Source organism: Somniosus microcephalus, chromosome 8 (genome assembly GCF_052327205.1).
Source record: "Somniosus microcephalus isolate GS21.2 chromosome 8, FLI_Smic_1.0, whole genome shotgun sequence".
NCBI lineage: Eukaryota > Metazoa > Chordata > Chondrichthyes > Squaliformes > Somniosidae > Somniosus > Somniosus microcephalus.
Genome location: NC_140994.1, coordinates 237,609,447 through 237,622,672, shown reverse-complemented (window position 1 = coordinate 237,622,672; position 13,226 = coordinate 237,609,447).

Sequence of the window (13,226 nt, the reverse complement as noted above, 5' to 3'; positions counted from 1 at the left end):
GCAGGAAATACAGGGCAACGGGCAGAATGCAGGGCAGTGGGACTAGTTTGGGATTGTTTGTAAGAATCATGGGAAATCTCCATTTCAGATTCCCACTCGCTAACATGATCGAAATGAAATACGCATTCTTAGTTGTAGGTGTAAGTTTGTATTATATAACTGTTAGTCAATATATGCTGATTCTTGAAGAAACTAGTGTAATATGCCTTTGGTTAGATTTTAAAATGGAAGAAAGAGGCCTGCTTGACCAAATATTAAAAATGCCGACTCCAACAAGCCTTGTTAGCAAAGCGACAGTCAGTCTGTGAGAAAAGTTGAGAGAATTAATGGAATGCCGGGGACTGAGATAAGAGGCAGGGACCATAAGATTGTTATGAATTACATGTTAGTTGTTTTTTTGAATACTTGCTTTACTATCTTATAACCATTAATATCTTATAGTCATCAGTAATAGATCTATAATAGTGTGTAAGGATTAAATACAAACATTTGTAATCATCAACTGCATACAACTATAACCTAAATTATGTATAACATGTAACCCTTTTCTTATGCTTAAAAGTCTGTGAGTAAGATGTAACCAGACAACCTGGGGTGAGAAAGAGATTGCCATGGTCGAATAGACTGCAGTTAGCCTGGGAACCAAGGTTAGCTCTAGTTACCATTGTGTAGAATGTTGTAATATCCGCAGTGAATTATAAAAACAAAGGCCAACAGCAAGGGCAGTATCTCAACCTGTGGAGACATATTGGGCTGGATATTCCGATCCCTACGGGTGGGTATGCGCTGTGTACCCACCCGTAGGGACATCGGAAATGCCATTTCAGGCATGCACTGCGCATGCGCTGGAAACCGGCATTTCCGATCTGTCAAGCATGCACTTGACAGATCCTCCGGCTGCCCGGGAGAAGGGCCTCTGCAGGCGGATAGTTCCACTTTTTGGAGACCCTCCGCCCGCAGAAACAGTAAAAAAAAAATTCCACTGATTTATCATTTAAAAATACTTTTAAAAAGGTAAGTTTATTTTTAGCCCTGTAAAAAACTTTAATTATTTTTTTCAAAAATTTAAAGTTTTGTTTAAAATAGTTAATTTATTGTACTTTCAAGTCATTTTAAAAATGTGATTTAAAAAAATAATTATTTAAAGTTTTACAGTACTATAATTTTGGGGTGATCTCCATTCATATATTTGACAGGTCTTCCTGTCAAATGTATGAAGGGAGATTTCCTTCTTTGATTGGCTCCCCATGACCCACGTGATCTCAGGGACACTGCGAACTACCTGCGCCTCTGGGATACGTGGGCCCTGCGCACTTGGCGTTTGGAGAGGCTTAGCACCGGAATTGTGCGCGTCCCGGGAGCCCTCAGGTAAGGACGCAGATTTTTCCAGATCACAGGCCTCCGACCGCGGGAGGCCTGCGATCGGAATATCTGGGCCATTCCTTTTGTATTGCCATAACTACCCCAGATATGAGTCTTGATGGTGAAAAATAGATGGTGTAAGAGTGTCATCAGACCAAAAACCTGTGTAAGCCAGGGTGCTACGAATGTGGCACCGTTATGATTGGATTTTGGGTTTGGGTGTCAGCCAGTGATTGGTTCAGGAGGACTCCATAGGTTTTGAATGAGAGTAAGGGTATAAGAAGAGGGTTTTAGCAGCCACAAATTGTAGAAGATTTCAGGAGTAGAAGATTTCAGGAGCAGAAGATTACAGGACAAATCAAGGAGACACCCGGGAGATGGAGAGAGAGAGGCAAGAGACACAGGGTGCAGCCTACTCACAGTTACGGCTTCTACCCAGAGTATAAGTGGTAATATAAGTCTCAATTGTACTCTGTAAACTGCTCGAATACTGTAATGTATTAAGTCTTGCTTGTGCTGCATAAAGTTAAATCATTGTCCCCAATATGGGTCAACCTCGAATCATTTGGAACCAGGGCCCCTCTGGGATCTTATATGCTCCAGCAAAAAAACGGCATGGACATAATGGCCCAAATGGCAGCCTTCTTTGCTTGTAAACTTCTATGATTCTGTGATTCATCTCATCACCAAACAGCCATCTGCTGGAACAAGGACCACCTTCCTTAGGCACATTGGCTGCAATAATATTTCTAGCAGTCCATCAGTAAACTGGGGTGCCCTATTGCTGGAATGAGTATTAGTTGTGGACACGGCTGCATTGTAATGAGATTGTATCATTCCTCTTCGCCAACAAAACTGATATACCCCTTTATACAGCATGGAGTTTTCTGCCCAGCAATGGGCGAACTCCCAATGGCAGGACGCTCTGGGAGCTGATCCACAAAAGGTTAATTATGATCGCAATATATGTGGGGTCAGCGCACAAACAGTGGGGCACATGCTAATGACACACTGCCCGAATCATGCCACAATAGAGTCCACACATGAAAATTGAGGCCATTATATTCAATTCTCATTGATACCTGACCCCCATTATTATTATGTACTATATATAGCTATTCCACATACATTTCCATTCTCCATTTCCATTACATTCTAACGTTAATCCTAAATCATATATAATCCATATTTTCATGACATAAAGGGAGCGATTTTGCCAGCCCTGGGTAGTTAACAGGCAGAAAATAGGATTATCCCCTTTTTGCCCTCACAAGTGCGGGCTTCCCAAAGGCTGCGAACCCTGCCAGGGTCACCGAGGCGACTACTGGATCTGCAGGGATCGGAGGGGTGCAGAAGTGTGCTGTGAAGGTAAGTGATGGGTGCAAGTGTGGAGAGGTGAGTATGTCAGCTAAGTGCAAAGTATTATTAAAAGTGTACTTACCTTTGTTTCTTCCTGCAGGCTCCAATCGGGGAGTATGCGGAGAGTCTTGCACCTCCACGTTGGAGATGAGAGATGGTTGTTGCATTCTCAGATGTAACAACCATCTCATTTCTGCAAAAGAAAGATGTTTGATGAGGTCTTTAATTCAAGACCTCAACAAACTACAGAGAATGTCACTGTTTGACAGCTTCACAGATGAAATGTCATACGTTGAAGTTCTCTGCAACTGGCTTTCCCTTAATTGGCTTGCTAAGCCCGCTGGGCAGGCTTAACAAGGTCAATCAAGGGAAATAGCGTGGGTTGGCCAGAAGTTGTTGGAGGTGGGACTAAAACCCGACAAGTGGGAGTCCCACCTCCAAAAGTTTCCCATTGGCAAAATCACCCCCAAAATGTTTCCCTTTTATAAGCTTAAATATTATTAATATCCACTGATAAGAAATCCCATCTGGCTATTAAATGAATAATTACTGGCCCATAAATTAATGTATCCCTGCCTATTGCTCAAACTTAGCATCTAATTAATGATTTAGGTATATCTGATCCTTAACAGACAGGAAACAGAGAGCAGGAATAAATGGGTCTTTTTTGGGGTGGCAGGTGGTGACTAGTGGGGTACCGCAGGGATCAGTGCTTGGGCCCCAGATATTCACAATATATATCAATGATTTGGATGAGGGAACCAAATGTAATATTTCTAAGTTTGCTGACAACAAGAAACTAGGTGGGATTGTGAGTTGTGAGGAGGATGCAAGGAGGCTTCAAGGCGATTTAGACAAGTTGAGTAAGTGGGCAAATACATGGCAGATGCAGTATAACGTGGATAAATGTGAAGTTATCCACTTAGGTAGGAAAAACAGAAAGGCAGAATATTATGTAAATGGTGATAGATTGGGAAATGTTGATGTACAGAGGGACCTGGGTCCTTGTACACCAATCACTGAAAGCAAACATGCAGGTGCAGCAAGCAGTTAGGAAGGCAAATGGTATGCTTGCCTTCATTGCAAGAGGATTTGAGTACAGGAGCAAGGATGTCTTACTACAGTTATACAGGACCTTGGTGAGACCACACCTGGAGTACTGTGTGCAGTTTTTGTCTCCTTAACTAAGAAAGGATATACTTGCCATGGAGGGAGTGCAGCGAAGGTTCACCAGACTGATTCCTGGGATGGCAGGACTGTCGTATGAGGAGAGATTGAGTTGACTAGGCCTGTATTCACTAGAGTTTAGAAGAATGAGAGGGGATCTCATTGAAACGTATAAAATTCTGACAGGACTAGACAGACTGGATACAGGGAGGATGTTTCCCCTGGCTGGGGGGTCCAGAACGAGGGGTCACAGTCTCCGGATATGGTACAAGACATTTAGGACTGAGCTGAGGAGAAATTTCTTCACTCAGAGGGTGGTGAACCTGTGGAATTCTCTACCACAGAAGGCTGTGGAGGCCAGGTCACTGAATATATTTAAGAAGGAGATAGATAAATTTCTAGACACAAAAGGCATCAAGGGGTATGGGGAGAGAGGGGGAATATGGTATTGAGATAGAGGATCAGCCATGATCATATTGAATGGTGGGTTAGGCTCGAAGGGCCGAATGGCCTACTCCTGCTCCTATTTTTCTATGTTTCTATGTTTGACTCTATCAGCCCTCCTTGGCAAGGCTCTCATTTAAGTTTTTATTTTTCAGATGAAACTGCTCATTAACGCATTTTTTACTTTGTTCAAATCCAAATTTTGAAGAGTTACATATTAATCAAGCGCAGAATAATTATGACAAGATGAAGCATTTTATCCTCTTCTCAAAAACAGCAAGTATCAAATTGAGAAGCTGATTGACCTCCTCCCTCCCCCCCCGGCCCCCCCCCCCCCCACCCCCGCTGCCCCCGGTGTGATCTAAAGAAATGTATCTCATCCTGGCACACATAGCACAAGATGACAAATCACACAAAGTCAAGATGACGCAAGCAGCCACCTTCTGATGATGATCATAAGGCAGTTACTGTAATGAAGAGCTCTTTTTATACTATAATGATTATATTATTCGTGGTGATTAATTTTTGAGACCAAAGCCTAGAAATTGCAGTTGGCAATATTAATGGGCAATCGCTTAATGTCTTTGTAAGACATTCCTTTGTCCACTAGCGCCATTAACCTATTTGAATTCAATACGTTAAGACCAGCGTTGAAATAGTGGACAGAGGAATGCCACCAACAGTACTTTCTAGGCTCAATAATGTATAATGATATAGCAAGAAACAAGTATTTAATGAATTACCACAACTTACAGGACTTACCTTATAGTTTTCCATCCTGCTTTTTATTAATTCATTCTGGCAAGGTCAGCATTTATTGCCCCTCCTCAGTTGCCTTGAGTAGGTGGTGGTGGACCTTCTTCTTCAACCGCTGCAGTCTTATTATTCTTTGCAGCCTTTGATACAATGGAGTGGCTTGTTGGGCCATGAGAGGAGAGTTAAGAGTCAGCCTTGGAGGGGTACATTCTCCCATGTGAAGTAGTATACTCATCAGAGAATATTTACACAGTTGGTCACTTGTGGGGCTCCCCAGAAGTGTCAGCAAACAAGCTGAGCGTCCCCCTTTATAGGAAGACCAATCCAAACACTGGTTTCTTGCCTGTTCTTTTCTCTGACAATGCAGCCTCTCTATAATCTGTCAAGTGCACAGGAGGCTGCATGAAGAAACAATCTATCAAAGTAACTTCATCCTTCTTCCTGTGGTTACACTGATATTGACTGCCATATTGTTTGTAGATCAATGCAATTGCTTTGTAACATTTAAACAATCTACAAAACAAACTACATCCCTTCCTCTCAGGTTGTAATGATATTGATTTGCATATTACGTGCAGATCAATGCCGCTGCTTGTAACATTAAAACTTAGCTTTTAGTCGAAATAAAATTAGCAGGAAATGTCAGAACAATTGTGCAATTTCCTCAGCAAACCAGACTTTTGATTATTTTCTACTGGTCGATCATGATAAAGGATCCGGTCTGATTAACTGTTGTGTCATCTACTCACTTGACAGAGACAACTTATGTTACTGTAAATGTCAAGACTGCCAGTCATTATGTGGAGATTGTGGTAAGGGCTGTGCAGTATTGAGGAGTAACTGCATCTATTTTACTTGAATTTAATTCAAAGAAGGCAGACCAGATATGGTTGAGCTTTCATCACATCACCTGTGTAAAATAGTAAGATGGTGCAATTGGATGCCTTTGCACCTCCCGCTAACGTGGCACAAATGGGTTTGCCACCGGGCACAGCGCCGACATCGACTGCCGCCATATTTGGCGGGAGTTTTGCGGCGGCGCTACTGCATTGCACCCCGACCTCCTTCGCCCGGAGATCGTGACGTCATTGCCATCATTCTCCTTCTCAACGATAGCTGCCGGGGTTCAGCATCTGTGTCCAGCTGAGCAGAGCTTGGAGAGGATTGTGGACACCCCCCACCCAAAGAGGACTCTCCACGGCTGTCCCTGCTAGCAATGTCTGTTCATGCTCACTTGTGAGTTGTGAATCATCAGGTGAAAACCCAACTAACTCTCTAACTGGACCCATTGGAGAGCGAGTATCTGTGCTGGTGCATGGTTGTATGTCCTGTGACGGTGCACTCTCAGAGGAATGAGGTTCTTTGAGGAAGCGTCCTCATGCATGTCCAGCGACACTTGCTGGGCAAGTGAAAGCCCTAGAAAACATAAGAAGGAGATAGGAATTAGTCGTGGCAAAGTCACGATCTTCACAATCACCATACTCAGTCTTCTCATATTGCAGTCATTGATGAAATAAAGTCAACATGTGTGTCAGAGGCATTTGTAATTCTGTCACCACCTATCTGTGAGCTCCCTGTCTCTCTATCTCCAATTGAGAGGGATGCGGATGTGGCACTTAACTCCATGGCATCCTCCTCTGCATCTGTGAGCTGGACTATTTGTGGTAGCACACCTCCAGTTTTTTTAAAATTTGTTTATGGGATGTGGGCATCGCTGGCAAGGCCAGTATTTATTGCCCATCCCTAATTGCCCTTGAGAATATGGTGGTGAGCTGCCTTCTTGAACCGCTGCAGTCCGTGATGGTACTCCCATGGTGCTGTTAGGTAGGGAGTTCCAGGATTTTGACCCAGCGACGATGAAGGTTCAGCGATATACTTCTAAGTCAGGATGTTGTGTGGCTTGGAGGGGAACTTGGAGTTGGTGGTGTTCCCATGCGCCTGCTGCCCTTGTCCTTCTAGGTGGAAGAGGTCGCGGGTTTGGGAGGTGCTGCCGAAGAAGCCTTGGCGAGTTGCTGCAGTGCATCTTGTAGATGGTACACACTGCAGCCACGGTACGCCGGTGGTGGAGGGAGTGAATGTTTAAGGTGGTGGATGGGGTGCCGATCAAGTGGGCTGCTTTGTCCTGGATGGTGTCGAGCTTCTTGAGTGTTGTTGGAGCTGCACTCATCCAGGCAAGTGGAGAGTATCTCACACTCCTTACTTGTGCCTTGTAGATGGTGAAAAGGCTTTGGGGAGTCAGGAGGTGAGACACTCGCTGCAGAATACCTAGCTTCTGACCTGCTCTTGTTGCCACAGTGTTTATGTTGCTGGTCCAGTTAAGTTTCTGGGGGTCCTTGTGCATGAAACACAAAAAGATTAGCATGCAGGTACAGCAAGTAATCAGGAAGGCAAATGGAATGTTGGCCTTTATTGCAAGGGGGTTGGAGTATAAAAGCAGGGAAGTCCGGCTACAACTGTACCGGGTATTGTTGAGACCACACCTGGAGTACTGCGTACAGTTTTGGTCTCCTTATTTAAGGAGGGATATACCTGCATTGGGGGCAGTTCAGAGAAGGTTCATGAGGTTGATGCCTGAGATGAAAGGGTTGGCTTATGAAGAAAGGTTGAGCAGGTTGGGCCTATACTCATTGGATTTTAGAAGAATGAGAGGTGATCTTATTGAAACATAAGATACTAAGGGGGCTCGACAAGGTAGATGCACAGAAGATGTTTCCCCTCATGGGGGATTCTAGAACTAGGGGGCATAGTTTCAGAATAAAGGGTCGCCCATTTAAAACTGAGATGAGGAGGAATTTCTTCTCTCAGAGGGTTGTAAATCTGTGGAATTCTCTGCCCCAGAGAGCTGTGGAGGCTGGGTCTTTGAATATATTTAAGGTGGAGATAGACAGATTTTTGAACAATAAGGGAGTGATGGGTTATGGGGAGCGGGCAGGGAAATGGAGGTGAGCCCAAGAGCAGATCAGCCATGATCTCATTAAATGGCGGAGCAGGCCCGAGGGGCCAAATGGCCTATTCCTGCTCCTATTTCTTATATTCTTATGTTCTTATGTTTCTGGTCAATGGTGACCCCCCAGGATGTTGATGGTGGGGGTTTCGGCAATGGTAATACCGTTGGATATCAAGGGGCGGTGGTTGGACTCTCGCTTGTTGGAGATAGTCATTGCCTGGCACTTGTGAGGCACGAATGTTACCTGCCACTTATCAGCCCAAGCCTGAATGTTGTCCAGATCTTGTTGCATGTGGGCATGGACTGCTTCATTATCTGAGGAGTTGTGAATGGCACTGAACACTGTGCAGTCATCAGCGAACATTCCCATTTCTGACCTTATGTTGGAGGGAAGTTCATTGATGAAGCAGCTGAAGATGGTTGGACCTAGGACACTGCCCTGAGGAACTCCTGCAGCGATGTCCTGGGGCTGTGATGATTGACCGCCAACCACCACAACCATCTTCCTTTGTGCTAGCTATATCTCCAGCCAGTGGAGAGTTTCCCCCTGATTCCCATTGGCCTCAGTTTTACTAGGGTTCCTTGATGCCACACTTGGTCAAATGCTGCCTTGATGTCAAGGGCAGTCACTCTCACCTCACCTCTGGAATTCAGCTATTTTGTCCATGTTTGGACCAAGGCTGTAATGAGGTCTGGAGCTGAGTGATCTTGGCGGAACCCAAACTGGGCATCATTGAGCAGGTTATTGGTGAGTAAGTGTCGCTTGATAACACTGTCGATGACACCTTCCATCAGTTTGCTGATGATTGAGAGTAGGCTGATGGGGCCGTAATTGGCCGGATTGGATTTGTTCTGCTTTTTGTGGGCAAGACATACCTCGGCAGTTTTCCACATTGTCGGATAGATACCAGTGTTATAGCTGTACTGGAACAGCTTGGCTAGAGGTGTGATTAGTTCTGGAGCACAGGTCTTCAGCACGATAGCCGGGATGTTCTCAGGGCCCATAGCCTTTGCTGTATCCAATGCGCTCAGCCATTTCTTGATACCACGTGGAGTGAATCGAATTGGCTGAAGACTGGCTTCTGTGATGGTGGGGACTTCAGGAGTAGGCTGATATGGATCATCCACTTGGCACTTCTGGACCTCACACTTGCATTTTGCACTCTCTTCTTCAAGGGGCAAAAAAACCAGACCTGTGAGTGACTGAAGGTGAGACATTCACCCGATGGCTGCAGTGCATTGGGTGAGGATTACTATGAGACAGGTGCATCACATTGCATAAGGATTGGAGTGAGTGGCAATTGTGGATGGGTAAATGGGGTGGTGATGAAATGCATAGAAAGTGAAGGCTGGGTGCTTTTGAAAGTTGAGTGGGTGTGAGGAGTAATGTGATGGAGTACGCTTGGCAAGACAGAGTGAAAGGGGTTGGGCTTAAACCACAGGATGTAGGTGAATCAGCAAATGTACTCACTTTCCCTAACATGGTTAGGTTATTAAATCACTTCCTGCACTGCATCCAAGACCGGGGCACAACGCCCCTGCTGCTCACTTCCTCAGCTACCTCCAACCATGCCTTCTTGGTGAGAGTTGCAGGTTTCCTCCGCCCATTGCTGGGGAAAAGTCTGTCTCTCCTCCTCCTGACTGCACCCAGCAGTCATTCCAGGGATGCATCATTAAATGTGGGTGCTGCCCTTCCTCTCTGTTCATCTGTCGTAAACTCCTCTTGGCTCCTCCAAATTCCATTGTCCTAACTCGCACCAAGTCCCGTTCCCCCATCTCCCCTGTGCTCGCTGATCTACATTGGCTCCCGGTTAAGCAGCACCTTGATTTCAAAATTCTCATCCTTGTTTTCAAATCCCTCCGTGGCCTCGCCCCTCCCTATCTCTGTAATCTCCTTCAGCCCCACAACCCCCCCGAGATATCTGCGCTCCTCTAATTCTGCCCTCTTGAGGATCCCTGATTATAATCGCTCAACCTTTGGTGGCTGTGCCTTCTGTTGCCTAGGCCCTAAGCTCTGGAATTCCCTGCCAAAACCTCTCCGCCTCGCTACCTCTCTTTTCTCCTTTGAGATGCTCCTTAAACCTACCTCTTTGACCAATCTTTTGGTGACCAGCCCTAATTTATCCTTATGTGGATCGGTGTCAATTTTTTTGTCTTAAAATACTCCTGTGCAGCGCCTTGGGATGTTTTACTACGTTAAAGGCGCTATATAAATACAAGTTGTTGTTGTTGTTTTAAATAGGCTTCAGATCGCATTAGGCAGGTGAGCATCGTGCCTGCTGCGCAGCTTGGAGACGCGAAACCCGGACATTAACATTTATTGCCTCAATCAAACTGAAATCGCCGCATCCGTGTAAGCAGTTTTTGATCCTAGCCCAATTGCTAGATGGACGGTTCGAATTGCCCCCGCCTTATGAAAGTTCTATACCCGGGAATTATTATTCAGAGTGTAGATGAAATAAGTCACGGACAGGAATGCTTCAGTGAAAAATCAAACTTATATTTATTTGGTCTAACATACACTGGCTAAAACATGCACTACTAAATGAAATCACTGTCTCTGTGGAGAATAAAATCCAGGTTACAAACAACATACATACAGTACACAACTGGGGACTATAACAAGCAATAATTCCCTTGTTGCTATGGTGGACTCTAATTCCACCCCTACCAACAAATTACCCAATCGCATAAACCCCTTCGCCTGGCTGAACCAAACGAAACTCCCACCCTCGGAATAGTCCAAAAACTTCACTTCTGAGAAAACTCTAAGCCCTTACAGCTCACGGGATACCAGCTTGGGACACTCGAGACTGTGCTTACCCCCACACACAGTCGGTTTCGATCGCTCCGCTCGGCGGCTTCTCTGGTACTTCTTGTTAGTTCGATCTTGTTGGAGCAGGGAGCGAGAGAGAGAGAAAGAATGGTGGGAAAGAATCTATCTTTTATAGGAGTCTGGCTACCCCTATCTTTCCCGCCAATCTTTAAAATCCTTTTGTTTCTAAGCACTCCGGTGCTTAATCAGTGATGGGTCATCCTCGGACTCATGAGTATTCCGTGATGGGATTAATAGCCCTAAGTCTGGGACATATCTTTCGGTTTTTGTGTTGGGAAAAAAACTGTCTCCTTTTCGGCTGGCTGAGGCCAGTGGGTTCATTGTTCTGCTTCTCTTCTGAGATGGAGGTGAGAAGTGCTTTTGCATATTAGAGTGGCCTTTCTAATAAGTTCAAGTTCAATGGCCCCCTTCCTTTTTCCAGGACTGTCGGGCGAACCCATACATTCTGGATGACTGACAGTTCTTTTGTCACAGCCAACTGCCATGCGTTCTCTGGAGTTTTAACAAACCAGTCCCCCACGCATTTGCACAGGGCGATCCCACCACAGGGAAAACACCCTAAGCCCATAAAGTCCACAAAAATATTCTCGACTGAGTTAATTCTTCAAACAGAGCCTTTGCGATCTCTTCATCTGATGCACTGACTTGACTTCCAGGTTTCGCCCACCCAATTCCTCCCGCCCGCTCGGAAGCCGCCTTCACATTAACATCGGGGCCCAATGGGTCAAGGTGATTAAAAACAGTTACAGTTTAAAACAGAAAACTAAAACTGATCCAGTATTAGTGTCAATTGATTTGAGGTAAGTTGCTGCTGAGGAATTGTGATAAGTATCCTTTTTTCATGCTTTTGACTGGTTCTGTAACTACACAAACCAAAGCTATGGCCTGAAAAAGAACACCAAAACATTATGGAACTGTGTTCAGGTTAGTTGATTTTAATAAACAAAAATGAACTGTTGGTGTTTGTGAAACATAATCATTCGGTGTCTGGTGTTGGGCTCTTCAGTTTGTTAGATAGGGTCTGACCCCCTAACTGCGAAGTACCCTGGGATGTTTTACTATGTTAAAGATGCTATGTAAAGGCAAGTTGTTGTTGCTGTCGATGATAGCTTCCGTAGCAGAGAAGTGTGGGACTTTGCAGGCCAGCAAACAATCATATTGTACCAAGTTCTGCACAAAGTTCCCTCCACTCCGAGGTGGATTTGACTTAAGGTCAGCCTGAAGTGGAAGTCTTCGCACACACTGCGTCACTCAGTCCAGAGTGTTATGATTAGAATAAAGTCAGATTACCATGCGTCCCATGTGCATGGATTTTCCCAGCCCTGAGGAGGCGGGTTTGGAGCGGGGACTGCTAGGAAAGTCAAAAACAATGGGAGCGGGTCCCGAACTTGTTCCCAACCCGCCTCCAACCAATCTTCTCAGGAGTCGGGCCCACGATTTGCACAGGGACCCGACTCCTAGTGGAGGGAAGGGGATTATAGCCAGTTAACTGCTTGTTAACAGGTAGTTAACAGGCAGTTAAAAGGCTTTTTCCCATTTTGAGCCTTCTGCTGCGGGCTTCCCGACGTTGGGGAATTCCGCCAGGGTAAGTGAGGCGTGCTGTGGATCTGTTGTGCTGTTGGTGTTTGGATGACAGCTGCAGAATTGGTGTGAAGGCTGCAAAGTGACAATGGTGAGTATCAGAGGTAAGGAAAAGTTATGAAAGTAATTTTTATTGTGTTTAGATGTTTCTGCAGGTGACAAGCTGTGTATTGTTTGTGTAGGTTCATCTCATCGAGTGAAGTGGCAGATGGCTTCTGTAATCTCAGCTGCAGCTGCCATCTGTTTTATCCTAAGGAGAGAGTAATTGGAGAGCCTGGGTGCAAGGGCTCACCTTTGGACAGTGATTGTCCGTGTTTGACAGCACCTCAATGCTGTCAAACACTGACAATTCACCTGTCAAACAAGTGTGGCGCATATGCCTTTAAGAAAACCAGCAGTTGAAGCGTCATCAACTGACGTCATCTGACACCGACTTTCCCTTAATTGGCTGGCAAGCCTGCAGGGTGGGCTTAACAAGGCCAATCAGGGCAAAATAGCATCAGTTCATCAGACGTCGCTGGGGGCGGGACTAGAACCCAGAAGATAGCAGTCCCGCCCCAACTCGTCTCGGTAAGTAAAATCCAGCCCAATAGTATGGTTGGAGTGAGCAACATAGAAAAAAATAATTAGGTGGAATGAGTTGCACGTAGAATCAAATAGTTGGTTTGGACTGTTTTATATAGAAAACAGCAATTTAGTCAGACTGTGTTCCACATAAAATAAAAGTTGGGTTGGACGATATTACAAAGAGAGTGATAGCTGGATTGGAATGTG